The sequence below is a fragment of the Pelodiscus sinensis genome, chromosome 1 (genome assembly GCF_052426305.1).
Source record: "Pelodiscus sinensis isolate ZL-2025 chromosome 1, ASM5242630v1, whole genome shotgun sequence".
In the NCBI taxonomy this organism is placed as follows: domain Eukaryota; kingdom Metazoa; phylum Chordata; order Testudines; family Trionychidae; genus Pelodiscus; species Pelodiscus sinensis.
The window spans coordinates 36,798,093-36,817,182 of NC_143052.1; the positions used below are offsets into that span (position 1 = coordinate 36,798,093).

Consider the following 19,090-nt stretch of genomic DNA (forward strand, 5'->3'; position numbering starts at 1 on the left):
TATACATTACTTTCTGTCCTAATTACAGTAATGTTCAATAATAATAGAAATTCTGGCTATTTAATTTTTATTGAATACTGAAATGATAAAATAAATTAAAATTTACCGTATTTATGTTATGATGGTGTTACATGCACAGTAACTCACGAAGGTTTCAATAGGCAGAGAGCTTCATGTTCTATTTTCCCATGACATTGCAAATTCATATTTTTTTCTGTTTCCATGCATTATTTACTCCACATTTAATCACTCCTACTAATCATTTTTTGAGTCATTTATCTTTCAGTTTAATGTAAATAGTTGCCCAATTTGCAAAAGCAAAAGCACAAAAAGCAAAGTTCTAAGTGTTTATACAAATCGATTGTTACAAGGAATAAAGATTTTCATAGCTCCCCAAAAATTCAGTTAATTTGGAAGGAAGACTGTTGAAACTTGAAATACAACTGTTTATGGTGCTGACCAGAAACACTGTGTACAATTCAAAAAAGTTAAAACTTTAAATTGTTAGCACTAGTCTGTTTACACTACACAGTCTTGTAGCCAGCTGGACACGACCCTCCCCTCCATTGCCATCTAGCTGACTGAACATATCCGTCTGCTTTCCCCCTTCCCTTGACCCTGGCTCTCTTAGCTACAATTTATGTTAGGTATCAAGCAACATGATTTATGTTAGCTTTTTGGTATGTCTTTTTGTTATGGTTACCCATGATTTATGTTAGTTTTTTTGTTGTTACGTCAAGGCCATAAGGCCAGACTTTGCTTAGACACCATATTGCTTAATATATGCTTATGAATATGCATATAGCCTAAAGAATGAGTGTGAAGTGTGAATGAGGAATGCCCAATCAAAGGCAGTTTAGGATCTCTAACCTTTTAAGGCAAACAAGGATCCTGCAAAGTATTTAAATCAACTAACGAGTGGTCAGGAAAATCTCTCTCTCTCTTGGACACAATGTAACAGCACAGCAGAAACCTGGGACCGGCCCAGAGAAAGTAAAGCCTCCTGCAGATCTGAAGGGATCTCCCAGGGAACCTCATTGCCAAGTCTCTGGGAAGCTGAGACTGGACAGCACTATAGCCAGCTGTGAAATTGGAAGTAATCTACACCGCACTTGCAGCCTGCCTCCAAACTGCCAGCATGAATGAGATGTGTGTGAGTATCACCTTACCCTTAAGAATCTGTACCAATAAACAACCCCAAAAGCAATACTGCTCCAGCCCACCCTTTGTCTGGGTTTGTTCCTCAGCAGGTCTGAGGAAGTGCAACAAGGATAATAATGTTAGTATTAATGAAAAGTAGAAAAAAATCAATAACATTATTTATTTTTACATGGTTCATTTCAAATGCCAAGTAAATAAAGGTAAAATTTCATTCTAGACATCTCATTTTTTCTATACTGAATGTGTGTGGGATATGGGGGGCACCAAAGTCAGAGTTTGCCTAAGTCACCATAACCCCTTGGGCCAGCCCTGACTCTAGGTTTACCTGATCATCTCTGGAAATTCATTCTGAAGATGGAACCTCTTGTCCCCAGCTCTCATGTTCTTCATCTAGGGATTTCTGACTGCATTGGCCTAGAGGAGGGCAGCTGTCATGGTGGTTGAGAATAAATAGAAAGGAGGAGAACATCCTCACCCTTCTTGTCTGCTTCACAATAATGTAGTAGAGGCCATGAGACTCTGCGACATGTAGCTAAGAATGTATCTAAGAGCTTGTCTAAATGAACATTTACTGCAAAACAAGCTAGGGTGTAAATTGACAGTGCTCCAGTGGGCCATGCATTAACTCTCCATGTTGTCCCTAATGCTGAGCATTAAAAAGTCACAAAAGTGCATAGACAGCAGCAACAGATAGAGATTTGTAAGGAAAAATTTAATGAGTCATCCCTCCAGGAGTTACAGACTTATTCAAATGCATGAAGCTGTTATTTTAATCATGCTGCTGTACATGACTGCTGCTGTAGCTGTAGCACCCTTCTCCCCAGACTGAGCCAGCGATGGAAATATTTTATAGGATCTAATAAGCCTGGCCATTGGAGTCAGATGTGCACATGGGGAGGAGCACATGGTGCACTCAATCCCCCCTCAGAATTGAATGATGCAATGTCCTGTACCTGTGGCTCTGCCTACCTGATGCAATAGGCCAGTATGAGCTAAATCAAAACTTTGGATCCAAACAACTCTACACATGGGATAGTTCCAACTGAGATCTGACTCCCTATTTGGACTGAGCTTAGGGTTCTCTCTACTTCCTGTACTTGTCTCAGGAGGTATACTCACAGCCAGCATTGGATCTAGATTGAACAGGTCAAGGATCTTGAAGATTTTGGAGTCCCCTTCAGACCCCATTCTCTGCCACAGCTTAAACCTCCATGGAAACACTCACACTATGGTACAAAATAGGATCCCATCATGACTGCTAAGACCTCATTGTCATGCTCAGGACTGGGATCCCATAGTGCCAGGTGTCGTGCAAACACAAAAAAGGCCCTGGCTACTGGAGTTATGAGCTCACCAGGCAAGTTACACTTTATAAAGTGCTAAAATACAATCTATGTCCAGTATGCAGAATGAAAGCTAGATGAAGGATGTGGGATTTTATATCTCCTGGGTGGGAAATGGATATGTTCTGGATATTTCTCTAAAATTACCTTTTCTGGTAAAATCATGTTAGTCCTCAAAACAAAATAAATCTTCTTAAGCCACCTGTAGCCACTCCTCCTTTGTGAGGAAATACTCTTAGTGTATGTCTAGACTATATTCCTCTGCTGACAGAGGCATGTAAATTAGACATACCGACATAGTCAATAAAGCATGGATTTAAATATCCCCCGCTTCATTAGAATAAAAATGGCCACCACGTTGTGCCGTCTCAGCTGCTTGTCAGCACAAAGGCTTTCCTTGCCGACCAATCCCAGACTTGACTGCCAGTTTGTGCTGACAATCAGCTGAGCCGGCACAACATGGTGGCCATTTTTATTCTAATGAAGTAGAGGATATTTAAATCCCCGCTTCATTGACTATGTCGGTATGTCTAATTTACATGCCTCTGTCAGCAGAGGCATGTAGTCTAGACATACCCTTAGCTTTGAAACCATGCAGAGAAGAAATGGCCAAATTCAGCTCTGATTTGTACTGGTATAAATCCAGAGTAATTCCATTATCTTTATTGGAATTAGCCTGGCTTTACACTGATATAAAATTGGGAAAGAATTTGGCCTAAAAAATGTAGCCCATACTGAGAGGTAGGTTAAACAGCTGATTTAGACATTGGTTTAGCATCTTTGGTATTAATGAGCTCATTGTATTGTCAGACCGAGCCAGCTCCCTTCCAATTTAATTTCCTTTTCATTGTCATATGTCCCATGGTGACAATGCTGGTTCAGACTACGGGTTGCTTTAGCTGGAAATACAGGCAGCATCATAGAAAACATTGGAACAGTAGGAGAGAGTTGGCTAGCACTCAGGGTATCCAAGCCATCCACATCTTGTAAGAGTATGAATCAGCTATTCCACAATGCATTAAAAATAACCACCTCAAACCCTGTGTAAATTAGAGATAAAGACCTGTCAGTATTGGCTAGAAAGGAAATGTAAATAATCTAAGCCTTTTGAGTCAACGGACCTTCCTAGAACAAACACCTTATCACATGTCATCCCTGCATTCAATCCTTGTTACATCCCATTCAGTTTTGGCCCACTCTAGTCTCCCAAAGTTGGAATAAGCTTATCTGTGGTATTTTCATGTTTACCCAAGCTCACTGTTTGATACTGACACATGGCTAATGCATGATGGCAGCCTGTGCCAAATTTGTAAACCAAATAAGAAAGCTCTCTAATCATGCAAAGCTATTCAGAGTCCTGTTGTCCACATAATTTCTGGAAAATCTATAAGCCAAAACTTCAGCTCCACTTTGATTCCTTTGTGCTGACGTGGCAGATAAAAAGTGCTAAAAAGCGGGCATAACCCTACATATCACCCTCTTCACAGACCTTTTGGTGGTTGGATTGCGTCTGTGCTCTGGCAGTGCACTGTAGCCAATTATTTTAGTTTATTGTTCATTTATGGTGTGATGTTCTGATTTATCAACGTTATACTATATATTCATTGCATGTTAGAGTTAATTTGTAGGATTATAAAACTATAAAATTGATCATTATTTAGTGGAGCCATATAGTGGAGATAAGTAAGAGAAGCTGAAATGCAAGAACCCATAGGCTGAACCTTGCAAGAGTTTAGCTTGGCTATTTTAGGCCTTGCAGATAAGAAATGATGACATAAGTAAGAGACCAGAAAATAAACCAATAACATTATAGGGAAAAAGGTACCAAGCAGTGATATTGTGCAGAATTACCCATAATATTAATAATAGATAATAAAAGTACTGTAAAGTTTCATCTGTCTCCTACAGGTGTCTTAGCAACAGGATACAGGTTGTGGTTCAATGCTAATAAGAATAAAGGGAACTTACACAACCAAGAGAAAATAGAAAAAAAAAAATCAGGGGACACAGACCAACAAGGCTGTGTCCAGACTCATGGGTTTTTTCGAAAAAAGTAGCCTTTTTTCGAAAAAACTTCACCTGCGTCTAGACTGCAGCCGCATTCTTTCGAAATTAAATCGAAAGAATGCGGCTTTTCTTTCGACGGCGGTAAACCTAATTCCACGAGGAAGAACGCCTTTTTTCGAAAGTGCTCTTTCGAAAAAAGGCGTTCTTGAAAGCAAATAGGCTTTTTAGAAAGAGAGCATCCAGACTCACTTGCTGCTTTCTTTCAAAAAAGCGGCTTGCTTTTTCGAAAGTTCCGTGTGCAGTCTAGACGCTCTCTTTCGAAAGAGGCTTTTTTGTCACTATCCTTGGGTCTTTATGTGTTCCTAGTGACTTTCAGTCTAAAGCAAGTAGTGGAGGTGACTTTCTCTCTATTGAGCTTGAAACTGTAACTGCCAGAGGCAAACCCATGATGGTGTAATACCACCTCACAAAAGTAATTTTAAATAAAAAACTACAACTTGACTATATTCCAGCCTTGGGGAATATAGCTAGCTAATGTAGTTAAAGCAACCCTGATGCTGTTCCAAACTATGCCAGGGATGGAGACAGCATAGATCAGTCCCAGAAGTAGGGAACTGGAAACAGCTTGTGTGCATCTTCCCTTTCCTCTCTCTGACTGCCCCTCCCCTCAGTTGCTTTGAGTGCTGATAGAGCTTCAAGTCTTCCATTAGCAGATTTCGAGATACCTCTCGAATGTGTGAAAGCACAGCATGCTTTTGTAGCTAATGACCTAACAAATCAGCATCTTTATATTTATGTATTCATTTTTAGAAAGGCATCCTCTTGGGATTGTTGGATTCACCGGTGTGTGTGTGTGTGTGTGTGTGTGTGTGTGTGTTCGTTTGTGTCACTGTCCCTCTTAAATGTATGTCTGGGAGCAAAGTAACCTGCATGATTCAAGAGCTGCAAACTTCCCAGATGAGCCTTGGAACCTTCTGTTAAAGTCAGCTGAATCACCACAGAGCATCTTTTATTCTGAATCTCTTGCTTTTTTAATGGTTTTAATGGCTCCATTTCTATGTGTGTACATTAATATCAAATGGTAAATTTAAGGACATGATATTCAGATAAGCTCTGGCTTTTATTTAGTGTCCCTTTTCAGTGAAGGTTGATATTGGCCTAGTTCAACAGACATTATAAGGGGGATGCATTTGATTGTTTGTGGGGAAATGACTCTATATGTTCCATGAAGGTCCCATTAAGGTACTTAGGTCTTTATTACTGAAGGCTTCAAAAATTACAACTTTTTTACAAATCAGAACTCATGGGCATACCACTTCTTCCATGGCATAGACTGAAGGGCCCCCAAGTCCCAGACACCCTCACCAGGGCCAGCTGACATATTTAGCCAAACTGTTTTAGAGGGCTGATTAGTCGCCTGTAAAGCTGTGCCACCCCACCTCTAAAAGGGAACACTGGTTACTGCCACTCTCAATCTGGCAGCTTTTCCCTGGGCCACTTTCCCAAACAATTCTTCCGAGTACCTTTCCTTTGGTACCTGCTCCCCGCACCACACCCACACCTAGCATTGCCAGGTGTCCAGTATTCAGCCGGACAGTCTATTTTTTGCACCCTCTGTCCACTAAAAAAATTCAGAAAATACCAGACAAGTGCAATGTCCAGTATTTTCTGCTTTTCTGTCTGGGCGCCTGACGGAAGCCTGGCGGGGGTGGGGGGAGTGGCTGGGGAGGCGGGGCCGCAATCAGCGCTGGGAACCCTCAGCTCAGCTGGTTGCGTGTGGAAGCCTGGCGGGGGTAGGAGGAGTGGCTGGGGAGACGGGGCTGCGATCAGTGCTGGGAGGTTCATGTAGTCAAAATATATGATGTAGACTGTTGATTGTTTATAATAAAGTTCCCATTCCGTGGGATTTTTTTTTTTTTGCTTGACAAATTTTTAGCACGTGTGTTCAGTATTTTGGGGGAAACCATCTGGCAGCTCTACCCACACCTACACAGCACTTACTATCCTTTGCTCTATTCTTGCCCCCTTCCTTGCCGGGGAAGCTCTTTTAAAGCAGCACTACAGACCTTAATTGGCTGCCGGTGTCTAAACAGCCTGTAGCTTCTTGCAAGCGCTAATTGACCACAGGTGCCTGCCTGGTTATTCTGGACTTAGGCTTGGCCTTTTTTCACTGGAGAAAGAGAAAGCTATTCATCCAAGCTACAGCATGTATTCCTTCCACCAGTGAGCGGCAGACAGCTGGTCTGGGTCTGTCACAATGCATACATGCTACATTCCCTTTTTTGTTGATTAGCCACAGAATAGAAGGAAGAGTGGAATGAGGTTTGTTATTACTAAGGTTTGGGATTGGGGGAATTGTAGGAAACAATAATTTAGTAGACTTTTAAAACCCAATTTCTGCAAGTTGCAGGGCCCACATCAACACTAATAAAACCAATGAAAGCCTGAAGAGGAGAGGGGTTTGAATTTTTCAGTTACTTCCTGGTGCTATCCTATCTCTAGTCTCTATGAGCAGTACAATGTATTTTCCAGTTTTTGTCAAATAGATGGGAGACCTATTTAAATATTTTGTAAATCTTAATAAATAAATAAGAGAAACCAGCCAGCTAGAAGGTGTGAATGATACATAGTTTTAGAAAAGAAAAGGGTTAATAATCTGAAAATAAGAATGGAGGGAAGTGGAACTAGAAAAGGATCTGCAAATCTGAATGTTGCCACATTTTGGGTGAGTTCAGAGGCAGATCCAAACTTTGTAGCTTGCTTATCCCTGTATCAAATCCAAACTTAATCAAATACAGGAAAAAATGGCCCTGCACCAAAACTGAAAAGATCAGGCTCATCTTTAACAACATTTAATATCCTTAAGGTTTGATTCACCTCTCACATTGGTGGAAATTGGGAGTAACTCAGCTGAAGTTGATGGAATTACACCAGTGTAAATTTAGTTACTGAAAAGGGAATCAGGAGATATTTTTGAGGGAACAACTAAATAAGTTATTTCCCTTTATTGCTTTTGACTTCTCTGGCCAACAAAGGCATGCACATAGCCTGAAGAAAGCTATGCTAGATAGAAAGACAATTAGAAAACAAGCTGATCTCACAAACACTTTCTGAAATAAATTACATCCTCCTCCCAAGCAAAATATAGTCCAAGAACAAGAGCAATTGGATTGCTGCTCATCTCTGGTGATGCAGAGTTAATTGAGAGACAGTCCAAGTAGCGCCTTATTAAAGTGACACTGGCGAAAACAGCCCCAGATTCTCAACTGGTATAAACTGATGTAGTTAATTTGTTTCAACAGCTATATTGATTTACACCATCTGAAGCTTTCATTGCTTGATTTTCTTGTTTTTTGTTTTGTTTTTAAAATAATTTCCCCCCTAGCCGTTATTTTATGAAAAATATACACTTCTGCATAAAACATTTGGACTAAAAAATTAAGCAATAATACTAATTGGCTACACATGCAACTGTAAAATCAACATAATTGGTTACAAGTAAATTCCATAATGAAGTTGGAGGATTTCCATGTCCCTAACTCCTAATTTCTCGATTTGAACAGGTACAGTAGTTTTACATAATAATCACAAAATCTCTAAAGCCATGTGGAAGGTTTTGGATGCCTGATTCTCATTAAAATCAATAGAATCCATGCAATTGAATTCCTGCATTCATCCTGTGAAAACATAGAAGCACTGATTACAGTTTCAAAGCGTTGCAGGGAGTTTGACAGGAAGGGGATTCAGATGAACAAACTCTTTATAAATGTGTTTCTAAACCTGCTATTCTGAATAAAGTGCCTAATTATGAAAGTTTCCTCATTTAAAAGGAATGTTAAATTATTATGCTGGTGCTAATAAGTGCTTTTACAATAAAGGGCTGTGATTGCAAGACTGTAATGTCTGATATCTGTTACGAAGAGCTTAGTCTTTGCATGCGCACATAGGTGCATGCATGTAGAGACTTTTAAATGGCTTTTTATTTTGTGGAGGGGCAAATGATTACCAGTGCCTCAGCTGAAGCGACAATAGGAAAATAATGTGCTTCCTTATCAAAATTTTAAATGGATGACGCTACTCTGCCTTTCCCAACCTACCCATGAGCTGAGTCTGCGCTGTGCCCTTTGCAGGTGGGGCTACACCACCTTCCTGACCTTGGGCTGCTGCAGGGCTGGAAAAGATCCTCTGATAATTCTTGTTTGAGGCATAGCTCTTCACTCCTCAAGCTGCTGCAAGGGTGCAACACTGTCTGGAATCGCTGCAGCCTCAATACTGACACACCTCTCCTGCACCCAGCTCCACCACCATAGAGGTGTGTCTACATAGCAAAGTTATTTCAGAATAACGGCTGTTATTCCAAAATAACTATGCAAGTGTCTACACAGCAATTCTGTTATTTTGAAATAATTTTGAAATAACGTACATCTTATTCTGACTTCTGTAAACTTCATTCTACAAAGAATTACGCCCATTCCGAAATAGCTATTTTGAAATAAAGCATGCGTAGATATTCCACTTCTGCTATTTTGAAATAGCCCCTCACTAGGTCCATTCTAAGTTATTCCTCCTGGGGCTCTAAATCAGGATAGCATGTCTACATGAAGGAAGCCTGCCTCAGATTAATTTTGAGATTTCCCTGCAGTGTAGATGTGCTATTTCGAAATAATCTATTTTGGAATAACTATTCTGGAATAGCTTATTCCAAAATAACTGTGCAGTGTAAACATCTCTTTTTGTTCCAGAATGCTAAATTAGCTAATGTCAGTATTGTCCCAATAAGCAGCCTTTAAACTGGAGTAAAGATTATTCAAGCTAGGGCTGTGACTTTGGATCGGTGTTTGGTCCTAGTAAAGGCTTATTGTCATGAGGGAGCTAATGGACTAGTGAAAACAAAGGATGGGAATAAAAGTCATTTTACCAAATTTAGAACCCAGTCATGAATGACTGGTTCTGGATTTAAAATAAAACTCAGGACTTCAGTTTGGCTCTAGGGAAACATGTTCTGGATTGATACATGTTTCTTTCTCATTTCTTTTTATTTCCATGATTAGTGGGGCTGCAGTATTTGGCCCTCACTGCTTGTTTTATAAGTAAAAAAACTCTTTCATTTACATTAAATAGTGCCAATTTTGATTACAATATAACTACTCCCACATAAATAAGGAAAATCACTATAATTAAGCTGTTGTATGAACTTAACATGAATCTGATGGTGCTAAATGATTGAAGTATACAATTAAAGACTAATTTCTAGGAATAAATATATAATTAAGCATTACGTGCATGGGAAGCTTTTTTAAAAGTCAGAGTGAACCACAAAATGCAAATATATGGTATTTACTAATTATATACTTCCCCTCTTGTAGAGTAATTAGTGACCTTTTCTGTAACCATCCTGTAATTATTATGTGTGGTGCATACAGTCCCATCACTTTTATAAATTAAAAAGTTTGTTTATTTTCAGCTTTATTTTTTCCATGTCCTCATATCGATTTTTGTGTGGTGATTATAGCAGGTATTTTATTCCATACTAAAAAACTTAATTGAAAGAAAATTACGGTTATACAGTCAAAAGTTAAGAAATGCCAGAGTGAAGATCACCTATACAATAACTCCTGCTATAATACATAATGTAAGGGCTCTATGTGGAGTCACATCTGATCTACTAAACATTCAAATGATTTATGACGTTCAGGGCGCCACATTAAGAGATGTTGACTGTGTGCTGTGTGACGAACTGCCTTTTATTAGTTTTAAACCTGCTGCCCATTAATTTCATTTGGTGGCCCCTAGTTCTTATATTATAGGAACAAGTAAGTAACTTTTCCTTATTCACTTTCTCCACACCACTCATGATTTTATAGACCTCTATCATAATCCCCTTAGTCTCCTCTTTTCCAAGCTGAAAAGTCCTAGTCTCTGTAATCTCTCCTCATATGGGACCTGTTCCCCACCCCAAATCATTTTAGTTGCCCTTCTCTGACCCTTTTCTAATGCTAGTATATCTTTTTTGAGATGAGGAGACCACATCTGTCTGCAGTATTCAAGATGTGTGCGTACCATGGATTTATATAAGGTCAATAAGATATTCTCTGTCTTATTCTCTATCCCCTTTTTAATGATTCCTAACATCCTGTTTGCTTTTTTGACTGCCGCTGCACACTGTGTGGACGTCTTCAGAGAACTATCCACGATGACTCCAAGATCTCTTTCCTGATTAGTTGTAGCTAAGTTAGCCTCCATCATAGTATATATATAGTTGGGGTTATTTTTTCCAATGTGCATTACTTTACATTTACCTACATTAAATTTAATTTCCATTTTGTTGCCCAATCACTTTGTTTTGTGAGATCTTTTTGAAGTTCTTCACAGTCTGCTTTGGTCTTAACTACCTTGAATGAAAATCAGGAGTTCATGCTGCTAGTTTTGGGACTATCCATCTGCATAGATAGATTTGTGCTAGCGGGGCTTCTGCCAAGAATTGCTGCATGGACACTGTGGCACTGGCAAGGGCTCAGGGCAGCCACATGAGCCTGAAATCCACCCAATCCCAGTGGCCTGCTTGAGCCTCATAGAGCAAAGTCACACTGTTGTGTTTTGCTTTCTAGCTTGAGTCTGTCTACCCAGCCTAGGAGACTTGCTCACAACTGCAGCATAGAGATACCCTGACAGATTGCAGTAAAAACAGATCAATTCACCATTGTATGGTGCTCCTTTATTCATTTGGATTTTTAAAATACACCTGTAGATCCCAATCCAGTGCTCTGAATGTCCACACCATATTTTTAAAATGGCACTATTAACTGAGACAAAGAACTGTCCATAAATAGATCCACACTGACCCACACCCTTCTCAGAATCCTTAACTACAAGGGAGGAAATAGAGACATCACAGCATGACTGGACAACTAATAAATCTGAGCTCTGGGGGGAGCAAGATCCAGCACTGAAATCCCCTCACAGTGAGCACCCTACCCGCAGCTTTCTCTTGTTTATATTACAAGAGCTTGAGTCCAAGTGCCTCTGCTAATCTGAACAGCAGAAGTATATCGAGAGAGAGAGAATCTCCCAGATAGCCATACATCAATTAACCGCTGTCTAGGTTAAAACCAACACCTTGAATTCCATCCAAAAGCTTACTGGAAACCAGTGCAGATCTCAGTGTACTGGCCTAACTTGCTCCCAATATACCACTCTGCTTACCACTCTACATTAGCTTAAGTTTCTGAACGGGCCCGATGTAGAGCACAGCGATCAGATTCGGAGAAGAAGAAGACATGGATAACTGTGGCAAGATCTGTGTAAGAGTGAAAAGGCTAGGTACATGCAAAAGAAACAATATAACCTCACACAGGATGTAGTCAGTCAGTGGAATTCTCTGCTGCAGGAAGTCAGACATTTAGGATAGAAAAGGAGGCTAATTTTCTGAACAATAACAAATGTTGTTAGCTGAAGCCGCTGAGATTGGGTAATCCACTCTCATGCTTCATGCTCATAAGCTCATTAGGGCAGAGATCAGGGAGAGAATGTTTCCCCTTTTTCATCATTGCACAAATAATCAAGGATACTGTTTTTCTCTTTCTTTTGAAGTACTAGCCAGAGGTCCCTAATGGAGCAAGGTTGTAGACCTGATTGATCAATGATTGACTATGGAATGCTAAATCCCACATTAGTGAGACACAGTCAAATTAGTACTATTAGGAGCAAAAAGTTAGCTATTGTCTCGTCACTTACATGGAGTGTATAATTTTGCTATGTTTTGCAACAGAAAAACAGAACAAATAATAAAATAGTAGATTGCATAATCATGACATTTTCCCACTTCCTTTTGCTTGTTTTGGCCCTTTTATAGCTACAGAGAGGCATGACTGTCAGGAAGCAGAATGATTTTCCTGTGGGACTTGATCTAGAGCACTGCCACAGCCAGCAGCTTCAGCTATTTGGGCAAAAAACTATGTTGTGTCTTCCAAAAACCGTTCCCAGGGCATCATAATATTTGATGATTAGGCCAGTCTAGTTTGTACACTGTGGGATGGAAGCTACTTTTGGGACCAATTGCTTGCTTTATTATGCACTGCATGAACCTGTTTGTGCAAGACTTTTCATATGGTGATGAAAGCAATTAAAACACACTTGCTATGGTGCAATATTTTCTAATAAACTATAATAATATAAGTTTTACTCTTTCCAGCTCTGTGTACTATTGAGTTATTGAGATACATGGATTGAAGCACAGCTGGCATGCAATGTAAGAAAAGGAGTTAATGTATAAGGTATGATGATCTTTTTCTGTTTGCCTCTTATATAGTTTTTATCCCCTTCAAGACTTTTCCATAAGGAGTTTTCCTTGTCCCCCTTCCTGCTTGACCTGTTCTATCAGCTGTCAGCCAGCCCTTCTAAGATGTAACTCTCCATGAGTAAGAGGCAGGTGTCGGGCAGAGGCAACAGCTGCATATTGTTGTTTCAACATCTATACCATGTTTTCCATTTCTAAAGTAGTTACAAAGTTTGCTTTCCTTAGCAAAATGAAAACACAGCAGAGAGCATGATCTGTTTGTGTTCTCATAAACTAGTACTCAACTATTTTTAAACCCAACCCATACTTACATTCCTCCCGCCCCCCCCCCCAGTTTACAATTGATTGGTTTAGATTAGTTTTTCATTATCCCATCATTCTCTGGGGCTGGAGACTACAGAGGTTGAGATTTATTAATGTAGGCCAGTTCTATAAAGAACATGTTCACCGCAACTAAGAGACTGATTTATAAACCAAAATGCAGTCACCTGCTATTCACACAAGGATTTCTGTTGCCCATATTATTAGTAGTAACAGCTCCTCAGCTGATGTAAACCTGTAGAACTCCATTGTCTTCAATAGAGGGTGTATACGTATATACAATAGTTTATCAATGGTTGAAAAGGGGCTTTAACTACAGATTTGTAAAACAAAATTCCAAACGAAAGGCTACATTTTGCCCTCAGTTACACATGAGAACTATCTTTGTATCCATTGAAGACTACCATGATAAACAAAGCTATTTTCACAGCTCCACTAACTAATTTTCTTTTGTTGGCAGCAGTAGAGAAGCCAAGGTTGATTTGAACTAACCTGGCAGCTCTAGATCTGGCCTCCCCATATCAGAATGGAGGTACTTTATTTAATAAAGAGAGAAAATATTTAGAAAAAATATATCAACCCCCTCCAAGAGGATTACAAATATCCCAAAGTTATGTGAAGTCTTATAGGCTGGGGATGGGCCCTGGGAAATAGTCCCAGATTCTTGCCAAGAATTGTTCAAACCTTATAAAGCAATGGCAAGAGCCATAAGAGCAGGAACACATTGAGCAATGGACACCTCATATGTTGTGTCAGTTTACAGAAGCAGCTCAGCACATTGCAAAACTGGATCATCGTAGCTGCTTCATACAATGAAATCTCTGTGACTGGTAATGGGTTGAAACCTAGGTTTGGAGAAGCAGATTCCATAGGACAGGTCCAGTCACACTGAAGAGCTATAATGAACAATGTTTATAACATCTATTTTTAAATGGAAAATGTCTTGCTGATTGTAAAGTCATTTTAAAAATATACACAGAGAACTGTTTTTCAGTTTTAGCCCCCCTCTTTTTTGCATCTGTATTCTTTGAAATCCAAACTCATTCTTCATAGACAACAGAAATCTTAAACCAACAATAGTTCTGAAAACAACTACCCAGAACTCAGGACAAGGACTTAGCAAACACATTCAATAGCACTCCATATTACCAGTGACTACAGACAAAGACTGTAGGGCTATGTCTAGACTACATGGCTCTGTTGATGGAGCCATGTAAATTAGTTTATTTGGCATAGTCAAAGAAGCAGGGATTTAAATAATCCCCGCTTCATTAAAATAAACATGGCCGCCGCACTGTGCCAACAGTCAGCTGATCCAACACAGCAGGGCAGTCTAGCCATGGTGTGGTCGACAAAGGAAGCCTTTGTCGACCGCTCCGGTAAACCTTGTTTCACTGCTATGCTGTGCCGGATCAGTTGGTCGTCCACACAGCGTGGCAGCCATGTTTATTTTAATGAAGCGGGGATTATTTAAATCCCTGCTTCTTTGACTATGCCAAATAAACTAATTTACATGGCTCCATCGATGGAGCCATGTAGTCTAGACACACCCTAGGAGAGAAAAGGATCAGAGTTACTTTTAAGGGCAGTATAACAAAATGTATAGTATAAAAGGTTTGTGTATTTATTTTCTTTTAAAGTATAGTATCTGTATTACTCAGTTTGCTAATAGTTTGGATTATGGCTATATGAGAAAACTTTATAAGCATTGCACTCTGCTTAAAGGTCTTCCCCAATGCCCAATTAGCATGGTGTTTCTAGGTACAAATCAGACAAGGGACTATGTTCTGTTAATAGTAGCATTGAACCTTGGAACAGCCCAGCAGCTAACTAAACACTAAATTTAAAAACCTTGATCTGGAGGCTGTTTCTAATTACATAAGGATAAAGTTGTTTATAGAGTAAGGTTGACTTGCCCTTTCAGTTTAAAATCCAAAGTTTCAGAATAGCAATAGACGTTGCTCTTATGTATTTATTTTTAGATTTTTACACAAGACCCAAAAACCTTTGAACTTGATGTTGCTAAAAATCAGCATTCTTTCATCGTGATTTAGCTTATGTCTAAAGGTGATGCTTTTGTGTCATGTCAATACACTATGATTGTTTTAAGTTCTTTTAGGAGGCCTGAGGAAAGGAATGCAATGAGGGGCGAGAGGCAGAGCGGGGTTCCCCCCAGAGCTGTAGGGATTCACCTGTCAGCAGCCATGTGCGGGCTGGATTGTAGAACTTCTTGGGCCACAGACGGGCTATGAGTTTGAGACCCCTGTTGTAAATAGTCAGTCATCACTGAATGGGTCTATTTCTAAGACCTGGTCTTGACATTTTTATTAGGTCTATTGATTAACTGACATGATTAACTCTAACAATTAATTGAGATTCAAAAATTAATCATAATTCATTGCAGTGAAATCATATTTTTCAATGCACCTCCTATAAATACTATAGTGCAATCTCAGTATCATGAAAGTGTAACCGACAAAAGTTATGGTTTTTGTTACATAACTGCACTCAAACCCAAAACAATGTAACACTGTAACCTTCCTATCTCAAACCTTAGAGCAGTGATGGGCAACCTTTAGGCCATCGGCCACATCCAGCCCCTCAGGGTAATCTGATTTTGGGCCATGAGACATTTTGCTGACATTGACCATCTGCACGCACCTCCCTCCTCCTCTCCCCTTCCCTCCACAGCACTCAGTGACCATGGTTCACTGTTCCTGGCCAATGGGAGCCTTATGTCCACACTCCTATTGTGTTCTTTTGACAGAAAGTCAAAGGAATTGACGGGTTTTTCTGATAGCGATAAACCTTTTTCTATGAGGAAGAAGCCTTTTCCCAAAAAAGCTTTTTCGGAAAAAGGCGTGTGTGGATGTGAAAGAGAGTGTTTTTTCGAAAGAAGAGGCCTCCAGAAAAAAGCACAGGTGCCCTGGTGGCCACTTTATCCACAGTAATCACACAACTGAAATGAGAGATAGTGTCCAATCAATGTGGGTGTTATCTTTTGAAAAAGCAGATCACGTTTTGGTTGCACTTTTGCTGTGAAGATGCTCTCTTTCGAAAGTTTTTCGGGAAGATCTCTTCCGAAAGAAGCTTGCAATCTAGATATAGCCCCAAACGGATGAGCATCAACACTTTCTAGCTGATTCAATGGCCCATCAAGGGTGATCAGCTATACAATGAATCTATTGAGAAAAGCCAAGGCTTCACCTAATAGTGAGCAAGACATGTAGGGAAATCTGGTGGACAAAGGACTTCCATGTGCTATAGAATGTGTTTGGGAGAAAGAAAATAGAAGCCACATGGCAAAGTATATAAAAAGGCAGCTGTATCTTCTCCATTTTGTCTTCAATCCTGCTTCTTACTTTGGAGAAACTTCTCTACAAACTGAAGTATTGAACAAAAGACTGACAGATCCATCCAAGCTTTGGATGTGTTCCAGAGAGGGTATAAGCCAGCAAACTCACCAGTGCTGCTAAGAACCTGATATATGGACTCTGAAGTTTTATGTATATATCTGGTTGATTTACCATTTAACAAATCTCTTCTTGTTCTTTTCTTTTATAAGCCTTTAGTTTTAGATACTAAAAGATTGGCTGGCAGCATGGCATTTTGGGTAAGTTCCAAACTAATGTTGAATTGGTAATATGGGGTTCAGAAGAACATTCTATATAATGAGCAGAGTTTTTAATTAACTCCTCTCCTTAATGGACCTCTCTGCTAATTGGGAGTCAAAGACCTGGAATGCAATAAAGGGGGAGAGGGGTTTTGTGATTTCTTTTTTCAGATTCTTGATTCCTAGTGTGGAGGATCAGAAGCACAGTTTGTGACTGATTGGTGAGTCTAATTTCAGTGTTAACCTTCAGTTTCAGGAGAATCTGCTCTCCTTTTTGCAGACTGCCCTAACAGACATTTCAGTGGGGGCTACCTGAGGCATAATGATGAATGATGTTTTTACTAACCCTCACTACACAGACTTTGCTGCCTTTGGTGAGCCAAAGGGTTTCTTAAAAGGAATTGCACTTTGTCTTCTTGGTAACCAGTGCAGTATTACAGAAGCTGTTTGGTTACTGGCTTGGTGAATTACGGGGTTCGAACCAGCGGGGTTTTAAAAATGGCGGCTCCCCGCTTATGCAAATGAAGCCTGGGAAATTCAAATCCCGGGCTTCATTTGCAAGTGCGGTATGCCTACATTACCCTCCTAGTTCGAACTAGGAGGGTAGTGTAGACATACCCTTAATTCGGTTTTTGGCACTGTCTACACAGCAGGCAGCCGACGGAAGAACACTCTTCCTTTGAATTCCCTTACTCCTCATGAAATGAGAGTTAGGGTATGTCTGCACTAGCTCATTAGTTCGAGCTAGGTAGGCAAATGAGGGCAACCGGAGCTGCAAATGAAGCCCGGGATTTAAATATCCTGGGCTTCATCTGAATGTTCCTGGGTGCCGCCATTTTTAAATCCCCCTTATTCCGAACTCCGTGTCCGCGGCTACACGCGGTACGGAGTAGGTAGTTCGAATTAGAGATCCTAATTCGAACTTCCGTTACTCCTCATTCCACGAGGAGTTCGGACTAAGGGGGATTTAAAAATGGCGGCGCCCAGGAACATGCAAATGAAACCAGTTGCCCTCATTTGCCTACCTAGCTCGAACTAACGAGCTAGTGTAGACGTACCCTTAGAGTGAGAAGTCCTCCAGCTTGACATTATTTCGAAATAAAGGCTTGTAGTGTAGACATGCACTGTTATGTCGAAATAACACTTCTGTGTAGACATACCATTAGAGAGATTAGAATCGGATCTATTATATATTGGTGAGAGGCATACTGCCACTGCTTAGTATGAAAAAGCTAGAGTTGGAAGTTATTTTGTGCTTTTCTTAGCTATTTCACAAGAAAATGTACAAATTTAATGTATATGTTGTTATCTCATTTTTTCCAAGATTAGTGACTACAGTATAAAGTGAAATAGTTTGGTTAATAATGCAGATATCTAAACTATAAAACATTTGAGATAATTAAATTAGGAAATTGTCATCTTCAGTTTCATTTATTTTTCTTCTCACTCTATTGTTTGCATATTATATTTTCCTATGTTGAGGTGCATGATAAAACAAAGTAAACTGAGCTGAAGCTCAATCACCTATAAATCCACCCGTCAGTCTGCTGATGTGGACTCAGCGGTGATAAATTCACTTCTTGAAAGTAAGTAACATCATTAAATATCATGGCATACACCATCCAGTTCTTCCACAAAATCATTTCCTTAATAGTATGTTCATAAAGGAAATCAATGTCAATCAATCAAACAAGAACATACAGTATTCTGATTAAGCATTGTGCTGATATCTTTGAAAAGAAAGTATCAGCTTGTGAGGGACTCTGGGACCGGTGTACAGGTGAGGAAGAGAAAAAGCATTCTGTCTCTGCTTGTACACCTCTGCATACAGAATATGAACAAGTGCAGAGACTATTTTTGCATGCCCCTGAAGTCACACATTGCCCCAAAGGAATTAGGGAGGGGACATGGTGGGGCCATGGAATGGTAGGCCAGGCTCACCTGGAGAGGCAGACTGTGACATATGAAAGGAAGTGGAGCATAAATTAGCAGAGTGTTCTGGAATAATTTTTACAGTGGGCGTGCAGAAAGCCATTGAATGAAATTGTAAACCCCGTTAATGGAATTCACTTCAAGCCAGAGGGTATGGCAGCACCCCCAGAATCACTAGTTCCAGCACCTAGGTCTCTCCCTGAACTCCCCTGGACAATGATGGTACATAACTCCCCTATCAGGCTGGTGCCTAGGAACTGACAATCATCTAAATTGTCAGTCTGACCTGAGTGGGTTTGTGTAGTGCGATAGTCCAAGATAGCACTTGTTCCATTGCAAACAAAGTACTATTAGGCCTGAAATAGGAGTGGGGAGTGGGAGGGGGAATATAAGAATTAGGAAGATAATAAATTGTCA

At 40.0% G+C, this 19,090-nt stretch overlaps 1 long non-coding RNA gene across 1 annotated transcript; it reads left to right on the forward strand.

Annotated features, from left to right (window-relative positions):
• The first annotated feature begins 616 nt into the window (after positions 1–616).
• LOC149525557 (uncharacterized) lies at positions 617–17,446 on the forward strand. The gene is made up of 3 exons (XR_016348653.1): positions 617–1,153; positions 12,703–12,784; positions 16,694–17,446. It is a non-coding gene; the product is annotated as an uncharacterized LOC149525557 (long non-coding RNA).
• Positions 17,447–19,090: the final 1,644 nt, after the last annotated feature.